A 26769-nucleotide genomic window follows, 5' to 3' on the forward strand; every position below is an offset into this window, starting at 1 on the left:
TGCTGAAAATTAGGTGGACTGATAAGGTAAGGAATGAGGAGGTTCTATGCAGAATCGGAGAGGATAGATATATGTGGAAAACACTGATAAGGAGAAGGGACAGGATGATAGGATATCTGCTAAGACATGAGGGAATGACTTCCATGGTACTAGAGGGAGCTGTAGAGGGCAAAAACTGTAGAGGAAGACAGAGATTGGAATACATACAGCAAATAATTGAGGACGTAGGTTGCAAGTGCTACTCTGAGATGAAGAGGTTAGCACAGGAAAGAAATTCGTGGCGGGCCGCATCAAACAAGTCAGCAGACTGATGACCAAAAAAAAAAAAAAAAAAAAAAAAAAAAGAGCCTACATATTTCAGTCCAGTCCTTCTAGAGTCAGTCAATTCTGCATTCGACTTCGTATCATAAAAGTCGTCATCATCATAACATTACATTAATAGTCTTAAGGATTTGAAATTCTACTTGTCAATGCTTAGTACTTTTTTCCAGTGAGGCGATTCCATTTGTGGAATCAGCTTTCGTAAAGTGTGCAAAGAAACTGTCGATGTTTACAGTAAAATTTTCAGTTCATTTTAAAACTATCAAGTTCCTTACACATTGGCTTAGATGGAAGTGACAGAATGCTAACTCAGTTGAATGCGATGAGCGCAGAGGAAGCTGGTACTAAAGATTCCTCAGTTTCATTTGTCAGAAAGACTTTACTTCTGAAGTCTCTGGTGCTGCTGAGAAAAAAATTTTTGCTTGCAATCCCGGACTCATCTTTTCATTCAGAATTCTCTAATAGTTACCAGCGAACTGCTTTTTAACCTGGAAGGTAATCAATATTAATAACTATTTGTATGTAAAATGGCGGTAGTCATAAACATTGAGACAGATGCGACGAATTTTATTACTGATCTTCTGCAGTGATGTAGCCGCAGAGCCACTATAAATATGTGGGTGCATTCCATCTACAGAAATCAGAAATTCAATGGACGTGCAATGCACAGTTTCGTCAGAAGAGAGCAGCCTGCGGCAGTTCGTAGTCCCAGAGTGCTATAGGAAAGGAAACACGTTTCGAGTAGGAAATGTGTTATGATTCTCGTCGTCAGTTGTTATGATGACATGTGGCCACCGCTAAATAGAAATATATATTGCAGATTTGGCAGTGAAGTCGGTAAGGACCTGGCTGCATAGTCTGTATCTGCAACGACTGAAATACGCTGCTGGCCACCGTAAATGCAACACCCTGAAGGAAGCATCCGAATCAAGTGAAATTTACACCATGGGTTTGCAGCGATGAGATATGCAACTGATTAGAATTTCAGCGCAGACGCACATCACGCGCGCCTGTGGCGCCACCTCATAGCGCCATTTAAGGCTTGGCGATTTCGACGACTGTACGTTCGGCACGTGTGTTTACCTTGTGGTTGTTTCACAAGACGATCAGTTATGCCTCGTAGACAACAGCGAACATCTTTTGATCAAGTATCCGAGTTCGACAGAGGAAGGATAGTGGCTTACCGAGATTGTGGATTATCATACAGAGAAATCGCTAGTCGTGTCGGACGAAACCAAACAACTGTAATGCGGATATGTGACCGTTGGATGCAGAAGGGTACGACGGACCGACGTGGTCTATCGCATTCACCACGGTGCACCACTGCACGTGCTGATAGGCAAATTGTGCGCATGGCAGTGACGGATCGCTCAGTGACATCCCGAACCATAGCACAGCACATTGCGTCTGTAACGCATCATCCAGTGTCTGCGCATAGCATTCGACGCCGTTTACAGCAGAGTGGTCTGTCCGCAAGACGTCCATTGCTTCGTCTACCATTGACGCAGAACCACAGACGTCTCCGTCGCCAATGGTGTGATGACAGACGGCTGTGGACGGCAGAATGGAATGACGTTGTCTTTACTGACGAGGCACGCTTCTGTCTGCAGCACCACGATGGTCGGATTCGAGTGTGGAGACACCGTGGAGAGAGGATGCTGGACAGCTGCATTATGCACCGCTACACTGGTCTTGCACCGGGTATTATGGTATGGGGTGGTATTGGATATTACTCTCGCACGCCTCTAGTACGCATTGCCGGTACTTTAAATAGCCGGCGCTACATATCCGAGGTGCTGGAGCCAGTTGTCCTTCCTTACCTTCACGGCTCGTCCACAGCCATATTTCAACAGGATAATGCGCGACCACACGTGGCACGCATTGTCCAAAGGTTCTTCGTCAATAACCAGATTGAATTGCTTCCCTGGCTCTCCGGATCTTTCGCCGATAGAAAACATGTGGTCCATGGTTGCTCAACGAGTGACCCAGATTACATCCCCAGCTGCCACACCAGATGATCTTTGGCAACGTATGGAAGCTGCTTGGGCTGCTGTACCCCAGGAACACATCCAACGTCTCTTTGACTCAATGCCGAGACGTGTGGCAGCGGTGATCTCCAACAATGGCGGCTACTCTGGCTACTGATTCTGGCAGGAACCACATGTCACAGACGTCTGTAAACGTAATCATTTGATACTTGCTCAACATGTTATCTACAAAATAAATCTTGTTGTGCTACCTCTTGTCTTTCTTGGTGTTGCATTTACGGTGGCCAGCAGTGTAATTAGTAGTCGTTGGTAAAAATTAAAATATATTGCACTTAACTTGCGTTACAGGCTTCTTCACATGCTGCATATACACTCCTGGAAATGGAAAAAAGAACACATTGACACCGGTGTGTCAGACCCACCATACTTGCTCCGGACACTGCGAGAGGGCTGTACAAGCAATGATCACACGCACGGCACAGCGGACACACCAGGACCCGCGGTGTTGGCCGTCGAATGGCGCTAGCTGCGCAGCATTTGTGCACCGCCGCCGTCAGTGTCAGCCAGTTCGCCGTGGCATACGGAGCTCCATCGCAGTCTTTAACACTGGTAGCATGCCGCGACAGCGTGGACGTGAACCGTATGTGCAGTTGACGGACTTTGAGCGAGGGCGTATAGTGGGCATGCGGGAGGCCGGGTGGACGTACCGCCGAATTGCTCAACACGTGGGGCGTGAGGTTTCCACAGTACATCGATGTTGTCGCCAGTGGTCGGCGGAAGGTGCACGTGCCCGTCGACCTGGGACCGGACCGCAGCGACGCACGGATGCACGCCAAGACCGTAGGATCCTACGCAGTGCCGTAGGGGACCGCACCGCCACTTCCCAGCAAATTAGGGACACTGTTGCTCCTGGGGTATCGGCGAGGACCATTCGCAACCGTCTCCATGAAGCTGGGCTACGGTCCCGCACACCGTTAGGCCGTCTTCCGCTCACGCCCCAACATCGTGCAGCCCGCCTCCAGTGGTGTCGCGACAGGCGTGAATGGAGGGACGAATGGAGACGTGTCGTCTTCAGCGATGAGAGTCGCTTCTGCCTTGGTGCCAATGATGGTCGTATGCGTGTTTGGCGCCGTGCAGGTGAGCGCCACAATCAGGACTGCATACGACCGAGGCACACAGGGCCAACACCCGGCATCATGGTGTGGGGAGCGATCTCCTACACTGGCCGTACACCACTGGTGATCGTCGAGGGTACACTGAATAGTGCACGGTACATCCAAACCGTCATCGAACCCATCGTTACACCATTCCTAGACCGGCAAGGGAACTTGCTGTTCCAACAGGACAATGCACGTCCGCATGTATCCCGTGCCACCCAACGTGCTCTAGAAGGTGTAAGTCAACTACCCTGGCCAGCAAGATCTCCGGATCTGTCCCCCATTGAGCATGTTTGGGACTGGATGAAGCGTCGTCTCACGCGGTCTGCACGTCCAGCACGAACGCTGGTCCAACTGCGGCGCCAGGTGGAAATGGCATGGCAAGCCGTTCCACAGGACTACATCCAGCATCTCTACGATCGTCTCCATGGGAGAATAGCAGCCTGCATTGCTGCGAAAGGTGGATATACACTGTACTAGTGCCGACATTGTGCATGCTCTGTTGCCTGTGTCTATGTGCCTGTGGTTCTGTCAGTGTGATCATGTGATGTATCTGACCCCAGGAATGTGTCAATAAAGTTTCCCCTTCCTGGGACAATGAATTCACGGTGTTCTTATTTCAATTTCCAGGAGTGTATATAATTGCAAACATATCTAGAGAGGCATTACTTATGCCATACTTGATTAAGCGCCTTGTTAGAGGTAGCTTCCTATCAGTTGAAGGCTATGCTAAATTCCTAGTTGACGTTCCCTACAAGAGTGGACGAGAGCTCGGTAGAAACTTGTCACAAGTTGCGGAGCGGCGCTAGCGTTGCTAGTCGCCACTCGCGGGTCCAGCAACATCTATTACGAACTGCGGCCAATATCTGCAACCCCTCACAAGTGTGTTATCGAACGTCGATACCACAAAATGTTTGTGGACTGCTGTTGCGGTATAAGTAATTTGAAGAACACTGCTACCAGTATCGGTCCTTGGCACCCATCTCCGGGATTTATTTTGGATACAAACGCAAAATGATTTCAGATGTTTGTAGCGCAGCGGCAGACGTCGAACCGATAGGACGTCCCTGTAGTAGTAACAGCTGAAGAAGTAGGCTGATACGTGGTAATTTAGTTTAGTGTCTGCTTTTATGTATTAGTCGAGTGGTCTAGGCGCTGCAGTCATGGACTGTGCGGCTGGTACTGGCGGAGGTTCGAGTCCTCCTTCGGGCATAGGTGTGTGTGTTTCTCCTTAGGATGATTTAGGTTAAGTAGTGTGTAAGCTTAGGGACTGATGACCTTAACAGTTACGTCCCATAAGATTTCACACACATTTGGACTTTTTTTTTATTTACACGTACTTCTGTGAAGAAGTGAGCTGTAACTGTGTATTTTACTGTGTAGTCTAGTGTTACCAACTTACTCGAAGTTTTTGTTTTTGCGAAAATCTTTATGTATGTTCCTGGGGTAGGCGGCTTCCTCGTGTAATTCTCCGCCGCCAGAAAGGCCACGACACACGCCACGTGGCGACGTTCAAATCTCATGTAAATACATAGCGTGTAGTTCAGATCAGTGCATTAGACTCTGTGTATTTATTTCCCGCGGTAGCTTTTGTGTAAGCAGAGTAAAGTAAAAAGTAAGTGCTGATACATCCATTCGCCGTAGAGAAACTTATTTGTTTTAAGAACTTGCAGATCTCACGGTCACATGTTACAGTGAGATCTCGTTACATCAGCTTTTAATGTTGTTTATTTCTGATCGTTATATTTTGGATACATTCCAAATTAAGTAGCGCCTCAGTAGGGGACTTTTCTCTTTGCGGGGCTCTGCTTTTATGTTACTCATGACTGCTTTGTTCGTATTTTTGAGATGTTATTCAATTTTTTTATACAATACGATATGCCTAGGGATTGTGCTTCTTGTGTGTGGATGCAAGGAGAAGTGGCTGCCTCTGACGAGACCTGCAACACCTTTGATGCCACTGGAATCTCCTGGTTACCTAGCCGTCGCTGCGTCTCTCGATATGCAACTTCTGACCGATCCGTTCTGACTGGCGAGTGATTGGCGGAGAGTGGTGGGCCCGCGTGGTCACTGGGCAGACGGCGAAAGAAGGAACGGGCCACATGGCTGACTCGTTACGCCTTATCTACAGGTACGAGGTGCTACCTTGTGTTGACGATAACACTGATCCAGCACGGGACGCCTGTCCTGCTGGGCCAGAGGCCGATTTTCTTGCCCAGTCCGGACAAGTGCAGAAGGCGGGTAAGCCAGTCATTGGAAGCTCCAACATTAGGTGGGTGATGGGACCCCTCAGGGAAATAGCTTCCAGGGCGGGAAAGAATGCAATTGTGCACTCGATATGGTTGCCGGGGGGTAAGGACGGGTGGGGTCTCATGCGTGACTTGGAGGCTCACCCGGCGACTAATCGACCGCCCTGGGTGTAACCGGCTTCAAATAGTGGCACATGTAGGCACAAATATAGCTTGCTGCTTGTTTCTTGAGGACATCCTCGGTTCCTTTCGGCTGATGGCCGATTTTGTGAGGGCAAGTATCACTGCACGTGGGGTGCAGGCTATTTGTAGCATCGTACCCATAACTGGAGTCCTCTGGTTTGGAGTAGAGTGGAAGGTCTGAACCAGAGGCTCAGACGACTGTGTGGTGGATTATGTCGACCTCAGATATTAGGTGGAGAATTGTATATTTCCCTTTAATACGTCACCTGTGCACTCCAAAGAGTTTCCATCAATAGGTCACACAGAAAATGGCTACTGGGGTTCCTTTTTTTAGATTAGAGAAAACCCCCTTGGGATCACAGACGAACAGATGAATTGCCTGCGAAAGTCGAAGCTACACCACCCACAACGTTCTCAGAGAATGCTGCCCTCACAGATCAGATACAGGGAAGTTTAACATGATTTTGGGAAACAGCTGGAACATCCAACGAACGGTACTACAATTACCTTATTGAATACTATAATGACTTTATGATGGGAAGAGAAACTTGGTTGAAAGCGGATGTGATCAGAAATGAAATCTTAAACTCAGATTCCAATATACACTCCTGGAAATGGAAAAAAGAACACATTGACACCGGTGTGTCAGACCCACCATACTTGCTCCGGACACTGCGAGAGGGCTGTACAAGCAATGATCACACGCACGGCACAGCGGACACACCAGGAACCGCGGTGTTGGCCGTTGAATGGCGCTAGCTGCGCAGCATTTGTGCACCGCCGCCGTCAGTGTCAGCCAGTTTGCCGTGGCATACGGAGCTCCATCGCAGTCTTTAACACTGGTAGCATGCCGCGACAGCGTGGACGTGAACCGTATGTGCAGTTGACGGACTTTGAGCGAGGGCGTATAGTGGGCATGCGGGAGGCCGGGTGGACGTACCGCCGAATTGCTCAACACGTGGGGCGTGAGGTCTCCACAGTACATCGATGTTGTCGCCAGTGGTCGGCGGAAGGTGCACGTGCCCGTCGACCTGGGACCGGACCGCAGCGACGCACGGATGCACGCCAAGACCGTAGGATCCTACGCAGTGCCGTAGGGGACCGCACCGCCACTTCCCAGCAAATTAGGGACACTGTTGCTCCTGGGGTATCGGCGAGGACCATTCGCAACCGTCTCCATGAAGCTGGGCTACGGTCCCGCACACCGTTAGGCCGTCTTCCGCTCACGCCCCAACATCGTGCAGCCCGCCTCCAGTGGTGTCGCGACAGGCGTGAATGGAGGGACGAATGGAGACGTGTCGTCTTCAGTGATGAGAGTCGCTTCTACCTTGGTGCCAATGATGGTCGTATGGCGTGTTTGGCGCCGTGCAGGTGAGCGCCACAATCAGGACTGCATACGACCGAGGCACACAGGGCCAACACCCGGCATCATGGTGTGGGGAGCGATCTCCTACACTGGCCGTACACCACTGGTGATCGTCGAGGGTACACTGAATAGTGCACGGTACATCCAAACCGTCATCGAACCCATCGTTGTACCATTCCTAGACCGGCAAGGGAACTTGCTGTTTCAACAGGACAATGCACGTCCGCATGTATCCCGTGCCACCCAACGTGCTCTAGAAGGTGTAAGTCAACTACCCTGGCCAGCAAGATTTCCGTATCTGTCCCCCATTGAGCATGTTTGGGACTGGATGAAGCGTCGTCTCACGCGGTCTGCACGTCCAGCACGAACGCTGGTCCAACTGCGGCGCCAGGTGGAAATGGCATGGCAAGCCGTTCCACAGGACTACATCCAGCATCTCTACGATCGTCTCCATGGGAGAATAGCAGCCTGCATTGCTGCGAAAGGTGGATATACACTGTACTAGTTCCGACATTGTGCATGCTCTGTTGCCTGTGTCTATGTGCCTGTGGTTCTGTCAGTGTGATCATGTGATGTATCTGACCCCAGGAATGTGTCAATAAAGTTTCCCCTTCCTGGGACAATGAATTCACGGTGTTCTTATTTCAATTTCCAGGAGTGTATATCACTAGAATAAGATAGTCGCTAACGGTACGGCGTACTTACAGCAGTGAAGAGCTCGATAATACCTAGCGACGTTATCACGGATTGCCAATGTTATTTAATTTGGGTGAAGTTAAGTATCAACGGTCGGTCAAAAAGGGTAATTGAAAGTTTTTAAAGACCACCTGGGTCAGAAGCTGTGGTTGTAAAGTGCTTCAAAAAGAACTTGCAAAGTATCATTTATGATTTTCCTGGTTATGCCACTATAACGGGGCTGACTTCAGCTAGCCAGGTATAGATTGGGAGAATCCTATTATCAAAACTGGTGCCAACAGAGATTCGTGTGACATTATTCTGAATGTCTTGTCCGAAAATTACTTCGAACAGATAATTAGAGAGCCAACCCGTGAAGATAACGGGGACGAAAACTTATCGAATCAGTTAACGTAGAGGAAGGCACCAGTGATGATACGGCTGTGACAGCAACTGTTACTACTGGTTTTGCAAAGAATGTTAAGAAAGGCAGGAAAATATTTTTGCTTAGCAAGAGTGACACGACACAAATATCAGAACATCTGAATAGTTAGTATCAAATATTCAGCGCTGAGGACGATGTGGAGCAAAAATGGTAAAAATGTGAGCTCATCATTCAATGTGCATTAGGCAAGAATGTTCCGAGGAAGTTCTTAAGGGCAGGCAAAGATCCACTGTGGTTTAATAGCCGTTTCAGAAAACTGCAACGTAAAAAAAAGAGAGCTTCATCATAAACTAAAGAGAAATCAAAACCTGGAAGCACAACGAAGCGAAAATGAGCGTGAGTAGAACAATGAGAGAAGCGCTCAGTCACTGAAAGTAAAATTTTGTCAACCGATCTGGCTAAAAACCCTAAGAGGTTTTGGACTTAAGTAAAATCACTAAGCGGTTCGAAGTCCTATATTCATTCGTTCAGTGGTCACATTGCCACAGTAGCGGAAGATAACAGAGAGAAGGCGGAAATACTGGACTCGGTCTTCCGAAATCGTTTCACCGCGGAAGATCGTACCATGGTCCCTCCGACACGAACGTTGAAATGGCACGTACTGAGACAACCCATCGCGGGTAATAGAAAAGCTTTTTAGTGTAAAGGCATCTGGATGACATGAGATACCTATAACATTCTACAAACATTATGCGAAAGACTTTCTCCACTTCTAGCAGCAGGTTGTCGTAGATCGCCGGAGGATCGAAAGGTACCTAACGACTGGAAAGGAAAAATGGATGTCATTGATTTCACGAAGGGCATATGTTACGACAATCTGTTGTAGAATTACCGAAAGGATGCTCATGGCGATGGTGTGTTCCTTGACTTTAAGAAGCTAAAAAAAAAAAAAAACTACTTTACCGAATATCGGACCTGATTTGCGACTGTATTCAAGTCTCCCTTGAAGATAGAATTCAACACGTTGCTCTTTAGGAAACAAAATCGATAGATGTAAAGGTAATTACCGGATAGGATCCTTACAGTTTACAAATATAAAAATGATCTCGTGAAAAGTGTCGGAAGCTCCTTAACACTATTCGTAAATGATGTGGTTGTCTATAAGAAAGTAACAGTGCCAGAAACAGTATAGATCTGCATAATGACTTGCAGAGGGCTGGTGAATAGTGCAGGCTCTGGCAGCTAACAAGGAACGTAAACAAATGTAACATATTGCCCATTCATAGGAAAAGAAATCCACTCTTGTACCACTACGCTACCGATGAAAAGTTGCTGGAATCAGTACATACCGTTAAATATCTAGGAGTAATTATCAACACGACAGTAAGTAGAATTTCGACACAAAACAAATAGTAGGAAAAGCAGACGCCAGGCTGAGATTCATAGAAAGAATCTTAGGGATATGTAACTTATCCACAAAGGACGTAGCTTACAAGGCGCTTATCGACGGATTCTTCAGAACTGTTCATTAATCAGAGGTTTAACGGGACTGAGAGGAGAGATAGAGAACATCAAACGAAAAGCGGCGGCTTCCGTCAAGGGTTTGTTTAGCCGGCCCGATAGCGTTACTGGTGTACTCAACAAGTACTCAATGAACTCCAGTGGATAGGCCTTGTGCATGACGGAGAGTTTTTCTATTGAAATTTCGAGTGAATAATTGTCAGTAAAAGTCAGACAACATATTAACTCCTCCATATACATGGCACGGAATGACCACGGCGAGAAAATTCGAGAAATTAAAGTTAATGCAGACACTTACCGATAGTCATTCTTCCCACGCATGAGGGAGGGAGGGGAGGTAAGTTAGTGGTACCAGAAGTACCCACCACCACACACCGTTAGGTGAATTGCGGAATATGATATAGATGTGGACGAAGTGAAATATTTATCTTAGACTGCTGAGACACAGTATGACTTTCAGTCTTGTATTCCCGATAGGAGCACTGCGTCGTGTTTTCTGGGTGAAACGTGCTGCAATGAAGTCTACCGTTTTGGCCTAGAAGATCTACATAGCTTTCACTATTAACTGTTTTAAAGTACGCAAGGTATTCAACAATAAGTATCCTTAGCCAGAAAAGGCTGGTAATTACTTTTTCCACAAAGGAAATAGGCTTTCCCTTGTTACTTTCATTGCAGCTTACTTGTGGAGTGAACTACAAGTGCACTGGCATTTAACCCAAACTAGCATACCAGTGCACAAAGGAAATTTAGTTGAAGCCTTATAAAGTGATGACAAATTGCCGAAAAATTATTTTCACATTTTAGTCTAGGCTAGTATAATACGGATTTGCCATCCATTTTGCTGAAAACTGCGCTATTTCTACTGATATGCCCATATCCTCACCTGTTTTATGATTCTTTTACCACTCGCTCAACTACACATTGTGCATTTTGTCGACGCTTACTTCTGTGATCTGTGGTTGAGGTTTTCTCTTGACCTTCGGGTGGGTAAATTTCAAGAGAAAAACAGGCACTGTTCGTTTAGTTAGCCATTCCTTGACTTTCGGAAACATAGGCGCACTGTCTTCATAAACAATCAACAACTTTGTATGATTTTCTTTGGTTAGAGACAAACCGCCCAAATTGTAAATAAGGGTAATATTTCGAGCAGGAATAAGCGAATAAATCATCTACTGTTCGATTGTGCTATTGGCTAAGTGTCGCTGGAAACAGTAACTGCCATAAAATGCCTGAGAGCAACCGTACAGAGCGACCTAAAGTTGAATGACGACATATAGTAATGTCAAAGATTTAACAAAAGTTGTCACGTTCCGCCACGGAGTCGTTCCATTCGGGTGAGATCATTGCGGGGATGGTCACCAAATTCCAGCGAAGGAATTGTGCGTCACGGAGTTGTCTGCTATTGAAATTCTGAGGTAGTACTTTCCAGGTAGTGTTTGATAACATATTACAAAGTAATGCCTCCTAATCTATATATGAAAATTCGTATAAAGCTGTTTCTGCACCCTCTGCCGCTGCAGCGCTTGGAACTGTTGCATGCACTATGGCCATGCGTAAAGTAACTATGTCAGTGCGGGAGAAACAGAGTACTGTAATCGGGTTTCGAATTCGAAGAGTTCCTGGACAAATGGAGCACCTTCTTCCTCAGCATGAAAGTGCCGCACCACATACTAGCGCTGCGACAACTATAACAATCCGATGTCTTGGTTTCACTGTCATCGATCAGCCTCCATGCTGTCCCCACTGACCCCATCCAATTTTCATCTATTTCCGAAACATAAAGTACTCCTTCGAGCACTTAACATACATAGCGATGTAGCTGTGCAAGCGGAGATGAAGTTGTCGCTCCATCAAGAAAGTCAAACCTTCTACAGTGACGGTGTCAGCAAATTGGTCAATCGTTGGAAGAAATGTGTCTGTCACCATATGATTACGTTGAGGTATACAGATGTAAACATGAGGAATAAACTTCTAGAATGTTTATAATCTTTACTTTATTTAAAAAGCTTTAAGAGTATTCACATAAAGAATTTGGAGGCATTTCTCCTCAGCACGCCCTCGTACTTCCTGTAACATACGTCACGCGAAATGTTAATAATAAGAACACCTTAGACATTAGAGCAAATACGGGTGTTTACCGAATGTCATTCTTCCCACGCACCATTTGCGTATGGAACAGACAAAAAGTAAAAAGATGGTAATATCAGAACACATCTCCCCCACTCACGATAAGGTTTCTTGGGGGAAATACGAGTACAAGTAGTTGTACAAACATAGGACCTTGATATATTAAGACAAAGCTATATAAATGGACAAACCTCTTTAAGAACAGTTACTGAAAGTAGATCAAGAGAGATTAATGACAAACGGTTATAGTGTTAATTCAAATACTTACTCTCAAATGTTATTCATGGGAACATTAAGTTAGAAAATTAAAATATAGAACAAATGTTATTCTCTTTTCAAAATATACAATTTTTGTGTGCCACATTCCGTGAAATTAAAAAGTGGTGTTTTGTTGAACTGCGTGTCAGAAAATGTAAAAACTGAGTCTTACTTAGCATACAGTTAACCACTAAATGAGGTTAGAATTACGAAGGATTACAAACTATTTCACTAATGATCATACCGCTATGGCTACTGCACAACTTCTAATAACATAATAAAAGCAGATATCTGTGATAGCAAGGCAATCACAGCCCCATCCGAAAGCATTTGATTTACATCTCACAGGACATGCAAATTCAAACGTGTGCGGTTAAGTCACACTATGTCATATTGGGATGCACTATTGGCGTAAGGATGTGTGGGAGTGGAAGGACCGGGAAATGTAAGCATTGAACATCATTAGTATTAAGACTTTAGTTAACACTTCTCAGCCAATATAACTTTATAAATTAGGTCAATAGGACCTTCATATATTAAGACAAAGCTATGTAAATGGACAAACCTATTTAAGAACAGTTACTGATAGTAGATCAAGTGAGATTAATGACAAACGGTTATAGTGTTAATTCAAATACTTACTCTCAAATGTTATTCATGGGAACATTAAGTTAGAAAATTAAAATATAGAACAAATGTTATTCTCTTTTCAAAATATACAATTTTTGTGTGCCACTAGTTACTGCTGTTGTAATATTTACGGCCAGTTTCAATAAGAGAAATAAGATAATATTTTAGCAATTGAAGTTACATAAAAATATTTTCAAAGGTTTTAAGAAAACGGTCTTTAAAACAGACAGGCCACATATATCTAAAGAATTTGTGTGACTAAAATACAACAAATAATTGTGGTTTACCGAAAAAGGAGTTCATTGAAAGAGAAGAAAAAACAATGAAACCTCCTTGATGTGAAGCCACCGCACATCGGGCAGCGTGGTCTGGGTTATCGGGCCCGACATTACTTACAGCAGGTCCGATACGTTGCTCACCGCACTCCTCTTCTAAGCAACCAATGGAAACACGCCCCAAAGCACAAACATACAGTGATAACCTGATGAAGGAAGAAGTAATTTTAATTTTTTAAATCATTTTTTTATTTATATTTTTATTTTTTATTTTAGAAGTGTAGTTCCGGAGGACCAAATTAAGGATCAATCCTCCGAGGTCATGGAACGTGTCAGAACATGAAATTACAACATGAAAGTAACAACAGGTAAAAAAAATGTTTATGAACCCAAAAAAGAGAAGCCATAAGTTTATATAAAGGCATTCAACAATATAACACAGGAATCAGTTCAATTTTTCAAGGAGCTCCTCGACAGAATAGAAGGAGTGACCCATGAGGAAACTCTTGAGCTTCGAAAATTAAAACTTGTGGCTTGCTGCATAGATTTCTGTGGTGGCTTATTGAAATTGGATGCAGCAGTACACTGCACATCTTTTTGCACAAGAGCAAGTAAGTACGGTCCAAATGCAGATTGGATTTCTGGCTAGTATTAACTGAGTGAAGGCTACTAATTCTTAGGAATACGCTGATATTGTTAACAAGAAACGACAGTAAAGAATATATATATTGAGAGTCCAATGTCAGAATACCATACTAGTGAACAGAGGTCGACAAGAAGTTCACGAACTTACACGAGTTATTGCCCGAACCGCACGTTTCTGAGCCAAAAGTTTCCTTTTAGAATGTGAACAGTTACCTCAAAATGTAATACCGTACGTCATAAGCGAATGAAAATAAACAAATTAGACTACTTTTCATGTGCAAGTACCACTTACTTCAGATATCGCTCGAATAGTAAAAATGACAACCTTAAGACTTGGAACAAGATGCTGAACGTGGGCTTTCCACGACGGTTTACTATGTATCTGAACAACAACAAATTTGAACTGTCGAGTTTCACTAATCACATGCACATTCCGTGAAATTAAAAAGTGGGGTTTTGTTGAACTGCGTGTCAGAAAATGTAAAAACTAAGTCTTACTGTGTAACTCGAGTAAAACTTTTATTGGCAGCGTAGACAAAGAAATTTATGTTCAAAATGTTCAAATGTGTGTGAGATCTTATGGGACTTAACTGCTAAGGTCATCAGTCCCTAAGCTTACACACTACTTAACCTAAATTATCCTAAGGACAAACACACACACCCATGCCCGAGGGAGGACTCGAACCTCCGCCGGGACCAGCCGCACAGCCGATGACTGCAGCGCCTTAGACCACACGGCTAATCCCTCGCGGCTAAAAAATTTATGAAAAGTCGCTAAAAGATAATAAGATAACTGACCGAAGCAGCCATCCTCACTTGTACCTGACAGTGAAGAAGTTCAACTGCCAACAGACATTCAGCTTCAAATCGCGCCACAAGACGGGAACAATACATACTCAACCGTCGCGCCAGACGGAAAACATTGTTGGAACGAAGAGGCCAGCGGTTGGCTGAGGAGCATCACCTATGTAAACACAAGCTCGGCTTGGAAGCATAACCCACCAAAATACATTCAATAAGATTTGCCCCATTAAGGCGCATAAGCTTACGGGCATCAAATAACTAAAGAAAGCGACTTCGTAATTTTGCACACAACTTACCAGACAAAAGGAAAAGTACTTTGAATGTCTAAACAATGACACATAAAACATTACTGCTATTTACAAAAACCAACAATTTAAAACACACCATCATATCACAACGCCATAACATCTGCAAAGTGGAAGCTATAATGTTTTGATACGAGCGACACGTTCCTCAGATCGCCTGGCCAGACACACGAACAGAGAACAACATCAACAGAGTGCTGAACCGGAAGGGATGTAGAAGCACCAGGGCACAAACACGCGCAGGAAATGAATCAGTCGCAATTCTCACGCTCACAGCCGAGAGCAAGATCAGTCTTTACGACTGCCGCGTGGTCTGGGACCGAAGTGACGAACTAAAGGTAGCTCACCGAGCATACAAAGCTGCTGAGAGATGACAAACAGTGGAAAAACTTGGAGCCGCAATAATAAATGTGGATGATGACGACCCTCCGCTCACCTCCAGACTTGGTTGGCCAAAATAATAATGTGTCCACTCCAGTTTCCAGTGCAGGTCCCTCGTGTCCTGAAGATGCTCAGCCACACCAACTTGGAAGTCGCACAGGCGGCAGAACACACAGCTGGGCCGTTACCCCGCAGAATTACGCTGCCCGTGATGCTTCACCCAGTATCTCTCTCGGAATCACAGCCTCAACAGCACTCGCGGCAAATATGCCACGCCCCCTTCACGCCGAAGACTGAAGTTCCACAAGACGTGACTCAAGCTGTCGATTGCGTAACAGTTCACACGTCGCACATATTGCTTGAAAATATCCAACATGAATGTGTATCAAGTACATTTAAAGTCTTCCACGTTCTTAATAATGTAAGAGACGTTCCTGTATGTCAGACAGGTAGGAATATACGACTCAGAGTAGTCACTGTAAATATTATAGGTCCAATATAAACACAAACGCCTAGAAAATTATGACAACATTTTGGTGTAACTACACCTTAACCAATAGACAAGAATCGTGTAAAAGCTGCAATAGCCCTCAATTTCAGTTTGCTACACATTTAGCTTTCAGTAACCTTTCGGAAAATTGTGCTTGCCCTTCTACATCTACATCTACATACATACTCCGCAATCCACCATACGGTGCGTGGCGGAGGGTACCTCGTACCACAACTAGCATATTCTCCCTCTGTTCCACTCCCAAACAGAACGAGAGAAAAATGACTGCCTATATGCCTCTGAACGAGCCCTAATCTCTCTTATCTTACCTATGTGGTCTTTCCGTGAAATGTAAGTTGGCGGCAGTAAAATTGTACTGCAGTCAGCCTCAAATTCTGGTTCTCTAAATTTCCTCAGTAGCGATTCACGAAAAGAACGCCTCCTTTCCTCCAGAGACTCCCACCCGAGTTCCTGAAGTATTTCCGTAACACTCGCGTAATGATTAAACCTACCAGTAACAAATTTAGCAGGCCGCCTCTGAATTGCTTCTATGTCCTCCCTCAATCCGACCTGATAGGGATCCCAAACGCTCGAGCATTACTCAAGAATAGGTCGTATTAGTGTTTTATAAGCGGTCTCCTTCACAGATGAACCACATCTTCCCAAAATTCAACCAATGAACCGAAGACAACTATCCGCCTTCCACACAACTGCCATTACATGCTTCTCCCACTTCATATCGCTCTGCAATGTTACGCCCAAATATTTAATCGACGTGACTGTTTCAAGCGCTATACTACTAATGCAGTATTCAAACATTAGGGGATTCTTTTTCCTATTCATCTGCATTAATTTACATTTATCTATATTTAGAGTTAGCTGCCATTCTTTACACCAATCACAAATCCTGTCCAAGTCATCTTGTCTCCTCCCACAGACACTCAACGACGACACCTTCCCGTACACGACAGCATCATCAGCAAACAGCCGCACATTGCTATCCACCCTATCCAAAAGATCATTTATGTAGATAGTAAACAACTTCTTGTCTTAGATGAGACATTACGCTCTTCCAGAAAAATATGTCCTCATTTGTAGCATGAACTGGATCACATGGTCGAGTTCTACTTGGATGTGTGTGTCAGCAAGTTACCGCTGCTCGCACAGTGTAATTGTTGGTAACAGGCTCTGCTGCTAACTTTCCCGTTACGCGGCCCCTGGCTAACTATTGGAAACTGGCGCCCACGGGCGGTCACACGTTTCGCAGCTGAGGTCGGATTGAACAGTTACCAACCACGAAAGTTATCAGTTGCGCCACGACCTCAGACTCAGCTTGTCGACGTTACTATATCACGAGCTCAGTCGTACGGCACCTGTGTACAGTACTCATTAGCGTTATACAGGCAAGTTAATGGTGCCAAAATTCCTGGCTTCTAAGTAAATAAACAGAAATTTTAAAATCACACACAGAAAGACATAACTGTGAGTCAACATGGGTGGCAGTATTAGAGATCTTCAACAAAATACGTCATATCTACATCTACATCTACATGGATACTCTGCAAATCACATTTAAGTGCCTGGCAGAGGGTTCATCGAACCACCTACACAGTTCTCTATTATTCCAATCTCGTATCGCGCGCGGAAAGAATGAACACCTATATCTTTCCGTACGAACTCTCATTTCCCTTATTTTATCTTGGTGATCGTTACTCCCTATGTAATATTTTCGCATTCGGAGGAGAAAGCTGGTGATTGGAATTTCGTGAGAAGATTCCGTCGCAACGAAAGACGCCTTTCTTTTAATGATGTGCAGCCCAAATCCTGTATCATTTCTGTGACACTCTCTCCAATATTTCGCGATAGTACAAAACGTGTTGCCTTTCTTTGAACTTTTTTGATATACTCCGTCAGTGCTATATGGTAAGGATCCCACACCGCAGAGCAGTATTCTAAAACAGGACGGACAATAGTAGTGTAGGCAGTCTCCTTAGTAGGTCTGTTACATTTTCTAAGTGATCTGCCAATAAAACGCAGTCTTTGGTTAGCCTCCCCCACAACATTTTCTGTGTGTTCCTTCCAATTTAAGTTGTTCGTAATTGTAATACCTAGGTATTCAGTTGAATTTACGGCTTTTAGATTAGACGGATTTATCGTGTAACCGAAGTTTAACGAGTTCCTTTTAGCATTCATGTGGATCACCTCACACTTTTCGTTATTTAAGGCTAACTGCCACTTATTGCACCATTACGATATTTCTTTGAATCGTTTTGCAGTTTGTTTTGATCTTCTGGTGACTTTATTAGTCGATAAACGACAGCGTCATCTGCAAACAACCAAAGGCGGCTGCTCAGACTGTCTCCCAAATCGTTTATGTAGATTAGGAATAGCAAAGGGACTTAATACTGCCTTGAGGAACGCCAGAAATCACTTCTGTTCTACCCGATGAGTTTCCGTCAATTACTATGAACTGTGACCTCTTTGACAGGAAATCACAGATCCTGTCACATAACTGAGACGATATTCCATAAGCACGCAATTTCACTACGAGCCGCTTGTGTGGTACAGTGTCAAAAGCCTTCCGGATATCCAGAAATATGGAATCGATCTGAAATCCCTTGTCAATAGCACTCAACACTTCATGTGAATAAAGAGCTAGTTGAGTTTCACAGGAACGATGTTTTCTAAACCCATGTTGACTGTGTGTCAACAGACCGTTTTCTTCGAGGTAATTTATAATGTTCGAACACAATATATGTTCTAAAATCCTGCTGCATATCGACGTTAACGATATGGGCCTGTAATTTAGTGGATTACTCATACTACCTTTCTTGAATATTGGTGTGACATGGGCTACTTTCCAGTCCTTGAGTACGGATCTTTCGTCGAGCGAACGGTTGTATATGATTGTAGAGTATGGAGCTAATGCATCAGAATACTCCGAAAGGAACTTAATTGGCGTACAGTCTGGACCAGAAGACTTGCTTTTATTAAGTGATTCAAGTTTCTTCACTACTCCGAGGATATTTACTTCTACGTTACTCATGTTGTCAGCTGTTCTCGATTCGAATTCTGGAATGTTTACTTTGCCTTCTTTTGTGAAGGCATTTCGGAAGGCTGTGTTGGATAACTCTGCTTTGGCAACACTGTCTTCGATAGTATCTTCATTGCTTTCGTCCAGAGAAGGCGTTGATTGTTTCTTGCCGCTAACATACTTCACATACGACCAGAATCTATGAACGTATGACCTGTTCTTAGCTACTTCCGAGGCAGCTAATGAAAAAAAAAATGAAAAAAAGAAAGAAAAGAAAACAGGGAACAAGAGAAACTAAGGTGAAACTAAATGAAACATTGTGATATAGTGTTTGCTTTAATTGTCAATCTTTCCTCTCAAATTTTGTTCAAAACTCCACTGTCAACTGCAATGTATTTTGCAGATTCTGCAGATAGTTGCTGTGTTTCTGATATGAGCTCATTCGTATGGTTCTTTACTTGAGCACACGCTTGTGAACCAGAACACCACCAATAAATCTTCATGGGTGAAAGAAAGAAAGATGTCCTGTAAAAACGAGCTATAAAATTCATACTTTAAGAGGCATTAGTAATTGTTATGTAGTAGACGTCTTTCGCAGCAGATCTTGGAAAGCCTGCTTTTTCTGGACTTTTGTGCTTCGAATTATCGCTTCTACATATCCCTGAGCACGAATTTCTCCTATTGGTGAACAATGTTCATTCACCAACGAAGACTTTGTCCGATGGGACATTACGTTTCAGTCACTCTCTATACAAAAGTGTCCCTGCTAATAGAAGTCAAGAGCTTCTTCTCTAGTCTTTCGACAGATATTTACAATTCCTTTTTTACTATATGTAACGGGAGTCACCCCAAACGTGGTCGTGCGGTAGCGTTCTCGCTTCCCACGCCCGGGGTCCCGGGTTCGATTCCCGGCGGGGTCAGGGATTTTCTCTGCCTCGTGAAGACTGGATGTTGTGTGCTGTCCTCAGGTTAGTTAGGTTTAGGTAGTTCTAAGTTCTAGGGGCCTGATGACCGTAGATGTTAAGTTCCATAGTGCTCAGAGTCATTTTAACCATTCACCCCAAACAAATACTACACACCACGTCTCTCATGTGACTCCCAGAGTAGACGGTAAGTGCTGGTTTGTTTCTTGTTCTGTACAAAACTATTTCTAAAATGGAATTTTAGTACCCATTAAACAGAGTGGTCCTAGATTAATATACTGTGATATTAGTGCTATCGAAATGTGTTACCATGGACAGTAAAACACGAAGACTAACCAGTACTCCGGTAGCGACATCTTTGATGCGGTAGCAGCGTTACTATGTCATTGTTGGAGTATTGGTTTATTGTTCATCTTTTACTGTCCATGTTAACACATATCGGTAACACGAATATCGCGCTAGACTGAACTGCAACCGCTCTATCGAACTGGTATGTAAAATTCAGCTGACCAAGTGGTTCTAGGCGCTTCAGTCTGGAACCGCGCTACTGCTACGGTCGCAGGTTGGAATCCTGCCTCGGGCATGGATGTGTGTGATGTCCTTAGGTTAGTTATGTTTATGTAGTTCTACGTTCTAGGGGACTGATGACCTCAGATGTTAAGTCCCATAGTGCTCAGAGCCATTTTAATTTGTAAAATTCAGCTTCAAAAATCACTTTGTTTGTAACCGATTGTTTCCATCGACACTGGTGTTGCAAGAAAGATGTGATCAGGAGTATGTGTTTGGGCTGACCGCAGCTACACACTGAACAAACGAAATTTCTACCGAAACACCAGAGAAAAATTGCCAATGATTCATAGTAGAGACACACCGTGTATCAGTAAGGGATGAAGATCGACATTTCTGAAACCAGCAGAAAACTGCTCCTACAGCAGCACGAAAAATGCGAATACGTTTCTGTTTATTTTAAGACTCTGGCTGAAAAGTGAGGTACCAGCTGCCTCATTCAACCGTCCTCAGCACCTTTAAGGTCCGTTTCACACAGGGACGCTGGGGACGGTCGCCAATGACGGTCACCGGTAATTTTGGTGAACACTCCTGGATCACCGATGTCCGATACTTCAGGTATTGCCAACTGATTAGTTAGTGAAATGGACCCGAGCGAGGAGGAACTTTTGTTGGTACTTCTAAGCAGGAGGAGGAGGAGGAGGAGGAGAATGAAGACAGAACGTTTATTACACGTACATCCACTGTTACATGATAGGCTGGAGACAGGATTGTATTACACTCTTCATGTAGTTAGAGGATACGTTAACTATTCAGGAGCCGGCCGCGGTGGTCTAGCGGTTCTGGCGCTGCAGTCCGGAACCGCGGGACTGCTACGGTCGCAGGTTCAAATCCTGCCTCGGGTATGGGTGTGTGTGATGTCCTTAGGTTAGTTAGGTTTAAGTAGTTCTAAGTTCTAGGGGACTTATGACCTAAGATGTTGAGTCCCATAGTGCTCAGAGCCATTTGAACCATTTTTGAACTATTCAGGAATTGCAGGACATGTCACCTCGTTTAGTTCGTGGAGGAAATATCGCGAACAGTATCAGATGTGACTTTGCAAACTACGTCGTTAGCCCTGAAGGTGAGGTAGCTTGGCAGCTGCAAAAAATGTAATTGCTAGAAAAGTTACTTGAACGTTAATGTGGTTAGGCCTCATTGTTCATCTGGCATTGTATTTGTGATGTATATTGTGCAATTATTGCTATGTTAACTGTAAGAAGTCACATATTGTATTCACTGAACTGACTGGAACTTACAATTAAAGTTATAGTGTGTCAGGAACTTGTACCTCAACAATATTATAATAAATAAAATTCAATATTGTAGTAGCCACATATGCGTAAATAATTGTAATTAAGAATATTATTTTAACTCTATTTTTTGGACCATAAGGCGGAACGCCTTAAGACGCAGAAGAAAAGGAGGAGAGGGATGCAAATGTGCTTGGAGATTACTACCCTCCATGCCACCACTTTGTAGCTATAGTCATCGCTCTTGACACCCCAAATAGCGGGACGACTTTCTACTTCAATTGTAAAATTTTCCGTGTTAATGAAATCTAAACTCATGGCTACAATGTGTACAGTTTAATATATAATTAATGTTTCGCAGCGCCGGCCCGAGTGGTCGAGCGGTTCTAGGCGCTACAGTCTGGAACCGCGTGACCGCAACGGTCGCAGGTTCGAATCCTGCCTCGGGCATGGATGTGTGTCATGTCCGTAGGTTAGTTAGGTTTAAGTAGTTGTAAGTTCTAGGGGACTGATGACCTCAGTAGTTAAGTCCCATAGTGCTCAGAGCCATTTGAACCATCTGAACCAATGTTTCGCAGCACTGTCTCACAAATGACTGCCTGTCTGTTGGCAAATCTGCAGTGCTGTGTCTGTGGTCTGTGTCCCAGTGCCAACACTCCAATTCAAACTAGTGCATGTCCAGCGGTGACTGCTGTGAAGACAGTGACGCTGTCCGTTACATGTGGCGAGAGTAGGTTACTGCTGGGTCACGGTGGCTCGGTGAGGCGGTGTAGTGTCCCGGTGTGAACGCTCCACTTCAAAGGAATGTAACTTTGTCAGTGACCGTCGCTGGTGCCTGTCACCAGTGTCCTGGTGTGAAACGGGCCTAACTTTTCTCCAGAAATTTTGAAATGCGAACATTTTGATGTTTTTTTTTTATTTTTATTATTTTTAACATGAAACTACCTCAAACTTTCACAAGCTACCTTAACTGAAACTCAATCATACCCATTAGTCCACTGCTCTAAGTCGCTGATACCCATCCAATCGCAGCTGCCCCTTCTCACTCGTTCACTCAGCCCAACTCTTTGTAATTATCTTTCTGAGTCTCGCTGTCATTGTCTCCTGCGTCACAGCCACAGTTCCCTTTGTTCTGCACAACTACTACAGTCTCCCCTCAGTGTTACCGTTTCCCATTGCCTCTCTCTTATTGATAACAACTTATTACTTCCTTCCTGCTGCTGCTTCCTCTTCTCACTGTCACTATGCCTCCTTTTCTCTTTATCATTGTCATATACTCTGTCTCTCACTGTTACTGGCTATCACACACTTCCAATTTCTCTTTATTTTATTCCTCTTCCACCCTACACCCTACACTCCTTCACTCAATCCCTAGCACTGTTCTATAACTTCTCTCACACTGCCGTTGTCTCATTCGCTCTCCCCACAACACAACCACTGTCTACCATCTTCCAGCACTTATTACTTTTCCGTCTGTTTGCCACTGCCACTTATCTCTCAGAATAGAATGGTTCAAATGGCTCTGAGCGCTATGGGACTTAACATCTTAGGTCATCAGTCCCCTAGAACTTAGAACTACTTAAACCTAACTAACCTAAGGACATCACACACATCCACGCCCGAGGCAGGATTCGAACCTGCGACCGTAGCAGTCCAGCGGTTCCGGACTGCAGCGCCTAGAACCGCACGGCCACCGCGGCCGGCTTCTCAGAATAGAAAAGCGAGAATATGTTCGCATAAAAAAATTTTTGGGAAAAATTTTAAATGTGCCGAAGAAGGTAGAACGACGCTGCTGGTACCCACTTTTCAGTCAGAGTCTTTTAAAATAAACAGGGAAGTATTCACAATTTTTATTGTTCGACAGGAGCATTTTCCGCTGGTTCCCTTCTTTTCACTGTTGCGGCAGAGCAAGTAACTGGTCGGTAAAATATAAGTAGTTTAGTTATGTGAGACTGAAATAACACAAAACTGATTTTACACCTCAGACCCGATTAATAATGCAAAAAACGTAGCATGATCTTCAGTACAACAACATGGGATGATAACGAAAACACTTTACTTAATAAACTGCGTTTTCACGGCACACTTTATATTACGTGCGTATTTTACGTGTAAATTTAGGGTAATTCTGGAATTCTGTATCTCGGAACTCGGTAAGGATATGAACAAAACTTTCAAGATTTATCGAGATTGGAATCTTAGGAGTACACCGTAAAAATTAATATTATTTGCGGTGCACACGCATCTCGGAAGCCGCGGCTCTGTTTTGGTATCCAAAAAACAAGTGTTTAGTTGTTACTCCATAACGCCTAAACATTTCTGAAAACATTGAGATGGACCTTTTCGATCAATGCCTACCGTATATACTGTTAAAATTTGAGTACTTTGGTGCGGTTATCTATTATTTGGATTTCACTTCATACCGGATTTTACGTACAGTAGTAGAATAATTCTGAACCTCTATACTTTGGAAATGGATGAACAAATCAAGAAAATTTTCAAAGGTTAATTGAGATCGAGATATTAGGATTATATTCCACGATTTTCAGCCATTTGATGCGCATAGCCGCATTGGAGCCCTCGCCTCGGTTTATCCCCTGGTGACGTCGAAAATATAACCTTTTTGTGGGGTTTTCTTAAGAACCGCCCACGAACTAATGATGTCTACATAAGTCCCATCAAACCCATCGTATAGCACACAAAGGCGTAAAGAACCAACCGATTTTTTTCGTTTTCCTAAGCAGGAGGAAGTGTGTAACACTCATGCCTGAAACCTGTACTATAGAATAGTGACACTAAGATGATCCTTCCGTTGGGCGTGCCAATGATCCTCTATCCTCGATACCAACATAACACGAGGTTCATTTTCATACGGGACGTTCTGGCTGTCGCATGCATACCGATACCATATATTCATTGCTATATGTATCGTCACTGTTTTTCTCCCTTTCATCTTTCAGCCAACTAAAGATGCAAGTTTAAAGTTATAACTGACAGCATGGTTTATAACTCCTGATCTTCTAACAATCTTTTCATGTTTTTACTGTCTTCCTTTCTCTGACCATTTCTTTGCAGGCTTCTTTCTAATATTCTCTATGAATATGTGCTTCTTTATTGGTGTTCCAAAGGATGGACTATTTATTATATTTTCTGGCGTGACGATCTTATAAATCTTACCTTGTTTTTCTAATCAGGTGATTTTGACATCCGTCGAACTAATAATGTTAAGTAGCCTGTTGTTTAGCCGATTGTTGTCCATCCTACGAATATGGCCATAGAATTTCCAGCGCTTCTTGCACACGGAGTTACCAATCTTACACATTTGACTCTAAATGTCACATGCGCCCATCGGCATCCAAAATACACTTCACTTTGTGGGACCCTATAATTTTATAAAATATACCACTCTTTTTTAAATTTATACCACCAATTTAGAATGCGCTCCTAGAGCTATGAAGTATACTTCACCTCTGTAGATTTGGGCTATTAGGCCCTCTCTTGCATTCTTAGTGACTTAATATTACAATGTTTATAGTGAATTAACAGCACGTAATAATGATAATAATAATAATAATCCCCGTGGAGGCCCGGGAAAAGAATAGGCCTCCGGTATGTTCTGCCAGTAGTAAAAGGCGACGAAAAGAACAAACCACTAATAGGGCTAACCCCCTTTTAGTGTGATGAGTTGGTTCAGGACAGAACTAAAGAAGCCTCGGACAAGCGCCGTCATGGTCGGGGACGACGCTTGAACCCTATGCCCGCCCACAATGGTAACGACACTGCTAGCCAACTGGAAAATGATTTAAATCCAAGTAGAGGTGTTTTGCAGGATATGCTTCCTGCAACCATCCTAGAAGGAAAACAAAGGCAGAGGATGAGATGGTCAGATGAAGTTAATCGACACCTCATGTTCTGTTATTACCAAGCAACAAACCTAGGAAGCAACACAACTGGATACAGATCACAAGTATACACAACATTTATTACCAGATACCCAGAATTAAAATTTTTAACAGAACAACGACTAACTGATCAGATCCGTGTAATAATCAAAAATAACAGGACACCCCAGTCAGAATTAGAAAACATCAAACAACAACTACAACAAATACTGGAACAAAATAATGTGCAATCAGAAGAAGAAGAAAATACAGTAATGGACTCAAACATCCCAGAGCAAACAAACAAAGAACAACACGCATCAATTAAACAATCAGAGGAAAACGAAATCTTACGACAGCCACCACAACAAGCACAAAAAAATGGTTCAAATGGCTCTGAGCACTATGGGACTCAACTGCTGTGGTTATCAGTCCCCTAGAACGTAGAACTACTTAAACCTAACTAACCTAAGGACATCACACACATCCATGCCCGAGGCAGGATTCGAACCTGCGGCCGTAGCAGTCCTACGGTTCCGGACTGCGCGCCCAGAACCGCGAGACCACCGCGGCCGGCCAACAAGCACAAATAGAACACGAAGTGACACACGTGTTAGATATAGAAGAAAAATTTCAGCTGACATATATAGAATACAAAGACACAAATACAGACATTAGACCATTCTTGCATAGACTGCCAAGTAACCCACAAGTCGAAACAACAATAAAAACTATCAACACAATCATACACAACAAAATAAATGAAAATACAACTATGAAAGAGTTATAGCTACTGGTTTCTATAGGAGCACTCACTACACTAAATATACACACTAGGCAGAGATCAGAACCAACCAACACACAGAAGAAACCCACAAAACCAGCATGGCAACACAGGCTACAGATCAGAATAGAAAAACTGAGAAAGGACATTGGACAGCTAACACAAATTATAAGAAATGAAATGTCAGAAAAAAAACGAAAAAGGTTAGGTAAAATCTCACAACAAGAAGCGATAGAGCAATTAGGTGAGAAGAAGAAGAAATTACAAGCATTGGCCAAACGACTTAGGAGATACAAAAAAAGTGAAAATAGAAGGAAACAAAACCAATCATTCAACGCAAACCAAAAGAAATTTTACCAGACAGTAGATAACACACACATTAAAATAGACAATCCACCAAACATAACAGACATGGAACACTTCTGGAGCAACATATGGTCAAACCCGGTACAACATAACAGGCATGCACGGTGGATACAAGGAGAAACAGACACATACAAGATGATACCACAAATGCCTGAAGTGATAATTTTGCAACATGAAGTCACCTAAGCTATTAATTCTACTCACAATTGGAAAGCCCCTGGA

The sequence above is a fragment of the Schistocerca nitens genome, chromosome 8 (assembly GCF_023898315.1).
Source record: "Schistocerca nitens isolate TAMUIC-IGC-003100 chromosome 8, iqSchNite1.1, whole genome shotgun sequence".
Lineage (NCBI taxonomy): Eukaryota > Metazoa > Arthropoda > Insecta > Orthoptera > Acrididae > Schistocerca > Schistocerca nitens.